The following is a 9,177-nucleotide window of genomic DNA, read 5'->3' as shown; positions in this document are numbered from 1 at the left end:
ATCGGGATCATACTAACATTTTATTCCTGCAGTCCAAATTATTAAAATTGGATGATTTGGTAAAAATTTCCCTTCACAACTCCTATTTACGGTCAACAAAAACATTCAAAAATTATTCACTCGGAAAGAGGGAAGTTATAGCTTAAGGGGCTGCAGTAAATTCAAAATCCCAAAGGTGAGAACCACCAGGAAAAGTATGTGTGTGTCTGTGTGTGGAGTCAAACTTTGATACAATTTACAAGACGAGATCAAACAATGTCCAACTATTCACGTGTTCGAATATAAATACAAAAAAACATTACTGGCGAAATACAGAGATGAAGAAAATGGCATATGACTGATACTAAAGATTGGAAATACTGCGTTTATAACTATAGTTAACCTTGTTGTTCTTGTTACTATTATTATATCATAACTGTTATTATTGCTATTGTTGTTATTAACATTGGTGTCACAATGATATTTAGTGACTACTAGCATTATAAAGTTCTCATTCATTCATTCATTCATTCATTCCCTGATCTAAAACCTACACCAACATATATTCAGTCTCTCTCAGACAAGTAAAGCAGTCAAAAGCTCCAGCTTAGTTGTTGGCATTAACGTTCGAAAACTCTGATCAAAATCTATCAGGGCAGTGCTACTTCTTATCTCATCTCATCTCGTTAGCTGCACCGCTTATCCTTAGTAGGGTCGCGGGGGTGCTGGAGCCCATTCCAGCAATCATTGGGCAGTGGGCAGGGAACACCCTGAACTGGTTGCCAGCCAATCGCAGGGCACACTGGGACAGACAACTCTTATGTCACACAAAAAAGCACAATTTAAAATTATGTATCTAATTCGATTAGCAATAGGTGTAACGGGTGTAATAATAACTTTTATTTTATTGGAATTCCTGCTAAAATATGTGTATAGTTTTTGGTAAATGTCCTGCAATGCTGAGTCCAACAGTGCCATCTGCTGGTATGGGGTGGGGTTTGGTTTTGGCTTCTAACATGTGACCAGGAGGCGGGGTTTTGTCAGTTTAACCAGAGTACTACAAAGGTAAGACATATCTTTTGGTGCTCCACAAAATAAGTTAATTTTAAACTTTATAACCCCAGCTGACAAATCTCTCACCATGCATAGTAATGTGATTGATATTGTCAAGCTGTTTAGGTTTATTTTCGTTTTGTTTCTGTTTTACTAAATCTTAATTCCCCTTGTAGAGATCAAAGAGATCAGACCCAGCAGAAAAAGCTAATGTTGTGACTCATCCATTTGCAGGTAAATTGTACCCATTTTTATACTCATTATTGTTTTTATTCCTATTTTTCATATACATTAAAAAAAGGATGATGTTGGTTAAAATTCAGAGTAAAGAAAAACATGTTGAATTCATTGTAAACGTTAAAAATCCACTATACGATCTCTTGTTAAAAGTATCTTGTTAAAATGCAAAGATTTATAAATGTATTGTGATATTCTAAAATGTATTTTCTGTAAAGTGAAAAGACAGCTCTTTGATAGGCTTTGTTGTCAGTTTAACCAGAGTACTACAAAGAGATCAAAGAGATCAGACCCAGCAGAAAAAGCTAATGTTGTGACTCATCCATTTGCAGAAACTGTAATAATAAAAACCTCATCATCCAGTCCAGCGTGAATGTGGATCTTTGGTGGGACACGTACACCGCGGTTACATTGGTGCCGTGACCCGTGACTTCTATCAAGCTCTCCGAACCGAGGACTGTCCTACCTGCCACATCATTTCATGAAGCCATCAGCTCACAGTATTTAAAACTGCTATACAGTGACGTGTTACGCAGGCGATTTTGACTTATTTACATCTTTGAAACATGTTTACTCAGAGCACAAGTGACGTTTCTGAGGGTGTAGCTGATCAGATGACAAATATTATTCAGGAGATAGGACATAAATTGGCTGATAGCATATTCACAAATATACAGTCACGTAATATAGTAGCTCCTAACGCTGCTGCCACACAAGATGTAGCAAACAGATTGAGTCAGGTGGTTACACAGAGAAAGGTTAAGGAACCGCCGTCATTTATTGGGGATGGCTCAGACTCAATAACAATACATGAGTGGGAAGATCTAATGAGGACATTTATTAAGAAGAGTAATGTGAGACTTGAAGAGCAAGCAGAGGAAATCCAAATGCATTTGAGAGGAAAAGCTAAAGATGTAGTTAGGTTTGCCATTAGAAACAGTAATATAGACGTCTATACCCGCCCTGACATGATTTATAGTCTCCTCAGGAAACACTTTAGCTGTACCAAGTACTCTGCTGTCCCTTTAGCTGACTTTTATTCAACTTTGCCCAAACACCAGGAGGACCCCTATGACTACTGGCTGAGACTAAACAGAGCAGCTGACCTTGCCTCTGAGTGCTTGAGTGAGCAGGGCAAAACATTTGACAACCCTGAAATAGAGGTCACTCGCATGTTTATTAGGAACTGCCCATGCAAGGAACTGGCACTCACTTACAGATCAAAAACCATCGAAAAGTGGTCAGCATGTGAGGTACTAGAGGTGCTGAATGAATACCACGCTGAGAAGAGCTACAAAGCAGATTCCCTACAACAATCTGCGAATAGAGCGGAAATTGCCGTACACAAAGCTGAGGTGAACCATGGTCCAACCCTCATGCACGAGCCACCTCAGACTTCGAGCCCACAGTATGTCTCTCTAACGGACGTTATTAGTATGTTGGAGAAGGTTCTGATACGTGTTACCTCAAACCAGTTTCAAGGGAGAAGGCGAGCTCCAACCAGGCGACCTGGAGACAGAATTAATGGTTTCACTGACAAGCCATGTATCATTTGCAAAGAAGTCGACCACAGTGCTCTCTCTCATTGCCGAGACAAAAACCTTTGCTTTCACTGCCATGCCCCAGGACATTCTCGACGTGATTGTCCAGTGACGAAAGTTGTCCCGCTGCTTCAGGGAAACTAACTGATCTGCGCTTAGGGGAGAACAGTGCAGATCAACTGAGTATACCTCCCACCACTAATGTGAAGCCTGACATGCAAGATAATAAATGAATTTATGAGATGTATAGCAACAAGATACCTCCATCGAAGAAGCTGATCTTTCAGGGGTTTCAGAGAATAGCGGAGACTGACGAACTGTTTTACACACCTGTACTTGTGCAAGAAGGCCCCACTTTCAGAGCGCTGTTGGACAGTGGGTCGATGGCTTGTACAGTAAGTGAGGACACGGCTAAGTCCCTCCTGCAGCAATTCCCTGATATGATGAGTTACACGGCCGATGATTATGTCATTGTAGGCTGCGGTGGACACCAAGTTTCTCCCAGAGATATGTACGACATTCACGTCACAGTTTACGGGTGCCAAATGATAATACCAGTAATGGTGGTGCCAGGCCAGACAGAACAGATGATCCTTGGCAGCAATGCCATCAAATATATTTTGACTCAATTGAAAAGTACTGATGGCTATTGGAGATTAGTTTCCACTCCTGACAACGGTCTGTCCGATAACCACAGTCAATTCCTGTCAATGCTTTCCAACACAGAGAGATGGAGAGGTGATTGCATTCCAGACAAGGTAGGGACAGTAAAGATCAAGAGTTGCGTGACGCTGAATCCACGGACCGAGTACGTTATTTGGGGCAAGTTACCTGAGTTGGCCGGGGCATCAGCGGGCAGCACAGTGGTCGTTGAGCCAACCCAATCTAAGGCTGCGCCCAGACAAGTCCTTGTCGGACGAGTTGTTACTCCACTCTGGGGAGATGGATGGGTGCCTGTTAAAGTCTTTAATCCCACGGACAGAGTTGTGGTGCTGAGAAGAAACAGGAAAATTGCAGATGTGTCTCCTTGTATCGCAGCGGAAGACCTGCCCAATGCAGAGGAGGTCAAGTGCAACGTGCAGAGTGTACAGAGCAAAGAGGTCCGACCCAGGTCAGAAGAGGACATGATGCGTGCATTGGAAGCTCTGGGACTGCAAGACATTGACCTGAAGTCATGTGAGGTTTCGCTGCAGTGTAAAGACAAGCTCCTTCATATCATCGAACAATTCGAGTCAATCTTTTCTCGCCATAAGATGGACTGTGGAGAGGCCAAAGAGTTTGTACATCGTATCCACCTTGTTGATGATAAGCCGTTCCGTCTACCCTACAGACGTATACCACCAAGTCAGTATGAAAAACTGAGGACGACTCTGAACGAGATGGAAGAGAAAGGAATTATTCAGAAGTCGACTAGCGACTATGCATCTGCGCTTGTTCTCATATGGAAGCGGAATGGAGAACTAAGGGTATGCACTGATTTCAGAAGGCTTAATGCAAGAACAATAAAGGATGCCTACCCACTACCGCATCAAGCTGATGCTTTGGCCGCACTTGGGGGAAATGCCTTTTTCTCCACAATGGATCTGACGTCAGGCTACTACAATGTCCCCTTGCACCCTGACGACAAAAAGTACACGGCATTCTCCTCACCATTCGGCCTTCACGAGTACAACCGGCTCCCTCAGGGACTTTGCAACAGCCCAGCAACATTTATGAGGATGATGATGTCAATATTTGGTGATCAGAATTTCATGAGCCTATTATGTTACCTCGACGATCTGATGGTGTTTGCCCCCACAGAGGAAGTTGCACTCCAACGCCTGCAGATGGTGTTTACTCGCCTTAAGGAACACAACCTCAAGCTCGCACCCAAAAAGTGTTTTTTCCTCAGACGGACTGTGAAATTTCTTGGGCATGTCATCAGTGAGGATGGAATTCGGACTGACCCCGAGAAAGTGAGAGCGATAAATGACGTACAAGTCGCTGATCTAATGGAGTCGGATGGCAAGACGCCATGCCCTAGTAAAATCAGATCTTTTCTAGGCATGGTGATGTATTTCCAAAGCTTCATTGAAGCATGTTCTGCGAAGGCAAAACCTCTGTTCAGGCTCACATCTGAATCTGGTGACAAGCATAAGCGCAAGAGAGCCCGCAAGAAAGGTCAAGTGAAGCTGACGCCTGCAGATTGGTCCGATGCATGCCAGAACGCCTTTGAAACACTGAAGCACGACCTCGTGACAGGTGTCACTCTGGCCCACCCAGATTTTGATGCGCCGTTTATTCTGGCTGTCGACGCATCCTTTGATGGGATTGGAGCAGTCCTGTCACAGCTGCCACCTGGTGGAAAAGTAGCCAGACCAGTCGCCTTTGCAAGTAAGACGCTCTCTCGCTCCCAGCTCAACTACCCTGCACACAGGCTCGAATTTCTTGCCTTGAAATGGGCGGTATGTGATAAATTCAGCCATTGGTTGAAAGGAAGACACTTTACCACGTGGACCGACAATAACCCACTGACATACATTTTGACCAAACCAAGACTTGATGCGTGTGAACAGCGGTGGGTAGCGAAGCTAGCTGCATACAATTTTGACCTGAAGTACATTCCCGGCCCAAAGAACATCGTAGCCGACGCTCTGAGCCGTGAGCCATTTGTACGGTCATGTGTGGGTCATCGCCTTGTTACCGAGCCCTATACTTCGCTCTTGGACCAAGTCAACAGGGTGAACAACAGTACTGTGCAAGAGGTGTTCAGAGTATCCAACAATTGTCACGCTGTTGTAGACGAGAGTGCTGGGACATCAGACGAGTCAGTAAAAAGGGCAATTCCATCAGGCTCCAATGGTTCTGTGACATCAGAAGAAGTTGCTGCTGTCTTCAGTGCTCAGTCCACTGGTGGTGTGGGTCAAGTGATGGGAACAGATGCTAACTTCAATCTTCTGCAGAAGGGAGATCAGTCAACGGCACTCCCACAGAGTCAGCTTGTTGGTTTGCAAGAACAGGACAACACAATAAGCAGAACCATGTACTTTGTGCATAGACACAAGAGACCTACCAGGCGTGAGAGAGCTGTCGAGTCGACTAGTGTGATGAAACTACTGAAGCATTGGAGCAGACTCACCATACAGAATGGCATGCTCTACAAAATAAGGAAAGATCCTCACATGGCCAAGAAAATCTTCCAGTTTGTGGTGCCTGATTCATTGAAACAGAAAGTCCTTCAAGGTTTACATGACTCAGCAGGTCACCAAGGCCAGAACCGTACTTTGTCTCTGGTGAGGCAACGATTCTTCTGGAATGGCATGGAACGTGATGTTGTGAATTATGTCAAATCCTGTCAGCGCTGTGTAGTAGGGAAAACACCGGAACCACACAACCGTGCACCACTCAAGAACATAGTCACCTCTGAGCCTATGGAGTTGGTCTGTATAGACTTTTGGACTGCTGAGCAAGAGAACAAGTCTGTAGATGTCCTGGTCGTAACTGATCATTTCTCCAAGATGGCGCACGCCTTCCCTTGCAGAAATCAAACCGCCAAACAAGTTGCTCGCCGTCTGTGGCAGGATTTCTTCCTTGTCTATGGTTTCCCACGGCGTATCCACTCTGATCAGGGAGCTAATTTTGAGAGCAAACTGATCAAAGAGCTTCTAGAGATGGCAGGGGTGCAGAAATCCCATACCACTCCGTACCACCCCATGGGAAATGGCATCGCAGAACGATTCAACCGAACATTGGGAGATATGATCAGAACCCTTCCCCCTCAGCCCAAAGCAAAGTGGCCACAAATGCTGCAGCAGCTCACATTCTGCTATAACTGCACAGAGCATGAGACAACAGGGTTTGCACCGTTTTACCTAGTGTTTGGTAGGATCCCTCGTCTCCCTGTCGATGTCATGTTTCAACATGCTAATACCAATGATGCTGTTGTCAGCTACTCTGACTTTGTACGCCATCTGAAGAAAGATCTACATGAAGCTGCTCAAATTGTACAGAGGAATACTCTCAGAGAACAGACTCGTCATGCCAAGCTGTACAACCGTAGGGCCAAAGGATCACCTCTCGTCGTGGGAGACCGGGTGTTGATCGCCAACAGAGGTGTCCCGGGGAAACGCAAAGTTGCAGATAAGTGGGAGTCAACCCCGTATGAAGTCATATCAGTCAAGCCTGATCTCAATGTCTACAGAGTCAAGGATTGTCTGACGGGCAAAGAGAAGGTAGTTCACAGGAATTTGCTGCTCTCTGTTAGCTTCTTGCCCTGTGAGGATGATCTGGCCAGCGAATCTGAACACTCAGAGTCTGACGCTGCTATGCATGGAAGTGATGTATGCCCTGATTTACCTGACGCGGTTGAAGACAGTGATGTCCGTACAGTAAACTGGGTGATACAGGCAGGTGAAGAGCAAGTTCATCCAGAGGTAGAGGATAACTCACTAGACAGCAGATCTGATGCCCAGTCCGACTCTCGCAGTGTTGATACATCCAGTCGAGGAAGTCAGCACATCCCCGAACAAGATGTTGACCATACTTCAAGTGACAATACGGAAAGCCCATCACAGTGCTCTGAAAACATGATCCCTTTGGGTATGGGTCTCCCAGACGAGACCCCATTGAACACTGACCATCTGGACGCAGACTCCCCTGATACTGTTTAGACTTGACTGCCCCAGACCTTCAAGCTCAGGTTATTTGTGCTCAACCTAACCGTTATGGTCTTAGGGTCCGCCAGTCCATCAGGCCTCCTAGTCGTCTTATTTGTCAGATGAATGACCATGTGGTAGGTGACAATCCTCTGTCCGCAATATCTGCAAGTTCCTAGTTTAAGTTCAGTAGAGATGCACTTTCAGTTTGAGTAACAAAGCTTGAGTAAGAAACAAGAATTGTGCCTATGTGAGCACTTACAACTACAGGAACAATGTTTGATATTTCAGAGATGTAACAGGCATCTTTGAGTCTGTGCTTAGTTAGGAGTTTGATCGCCTCCTTTCTTTTCACACTCCTTTTTGGGAGAGTTTTAGAACTGACATGCACTTCAGTTTGTTCCTTGTAATACTGTACCAGTTTTCGTGTCCTCTTTTTCATCAGTATTTGCCTTTTTGGCATGTGATTTTTTTTCTGTTTAGTGTAGCACTCCCATATTTAGCAGAATTTCAGGGGGGTGTATGTAACGGGTGTAATAATAACTTTTATTTTATTGAAATTCCTGCTAAAATATGTGTATAGTTTTTGGTAAATGTCCTGCAATGCTGAGTCCAACAGTGCCATCTGCTGGTATGGGGTGGGGTTTGGTTTTGGCTTCTAACATGTGACCAGGAGGCGGGGTTTTGTCAGTTTAACCAGAGTACTACAAAGGTAAGACATATCTTTTGGTGCTCCACAAAATAAGTTAATTTTAAACTTTATAACCCCAGCTGACAAATCTCTCACCATGCATAGTAATGTGATTGATATTGTCAAGCTGTTTAGGTTTATTTTCGTTTTGTTTCTGTTTTACTAAATCTTAATTCCCCTTGTAGAGATCAAAGAGATCAGACCCAGCAGAAAAAGCTAATGTTGTGACTCATCCATTTGCAGGTAAATTGTACCCATTTTTATACTCATTATTGTTTTTATTCCTATTTTTCATATACATTAAAAAAAGGATGATGTTGGTTAAAATTCAGAGTAAAGAAAAACATGTTGAATTCATTGTAAACGTTAAAAATCCACTATACGATCTCTTGTTAAAAGTATCTTGTTAAAATGCAAAGATTTATAAATGTATTGTGATATTCTAAAATGTATTTTCTGTAAAGTGAAAAGACAGCTCTTTGATATGCTTTGTTGTCAGTTTAACCAGAGTACTACAAAGAGATCAAAGAGATCAGACCCAGCAGAAAAAGCTAATGTTGTGACTCATCCATTTGCAGAAACTGTAATAATAAAAACCTCATCATCCAGTCCAGCGTGAATGTGGATCTTTGGTGGGACACGTACACCGCGGTTACATAGGTAAATGTGTTGTGCTTTGAAGAAAATTATGCGGTACTTTTTTACCTTAAGTTTTGAAGAAATTATTGGAGGTATGGGCATTTTTTAAAATTTGTTATTATTTCCATCTACTGTCCAAGAGTTTAAATGACCGTCAGATATTTTTCGTTTTCTGAGCATTAATTTGCCAAGCCCAAGACCCGGAGCCTTTTGGGTCCTGACTCAGCAGTTGAGAAACCCTGATTTAGATGATGACCTAAAAATGTACCTTATTCATAAACATTTAAAAATTAAGACACCCTACTCACAAAAGAGATTCCGGACGATCGTTCGTAAGTTGCATTTGTTCGTAAGTTGCTTCAGTGCTATATTTTATATGTTTAAGGTTTATATAAGTATATTT

The sequence above is a fragment of the Urocampus carinirostris genome, chromosome 18, assembly GCF_059441175.1.
Source record: "Urocampus carinirostris isolate Australia breed hairy pipefish chromosome 18, RoL_Ucar_1.0, whole genome shotgun sequence".
NCBI classification, from domain to species: Eukaryota; Metazoa; Chordata; class Actinopteri; order Syngnathiformes; family Syngnathidae; genus Urocampus; species Urocampus carinirostris.
This window is presented reverse-complemented; position numbering follows the sequence as displayed.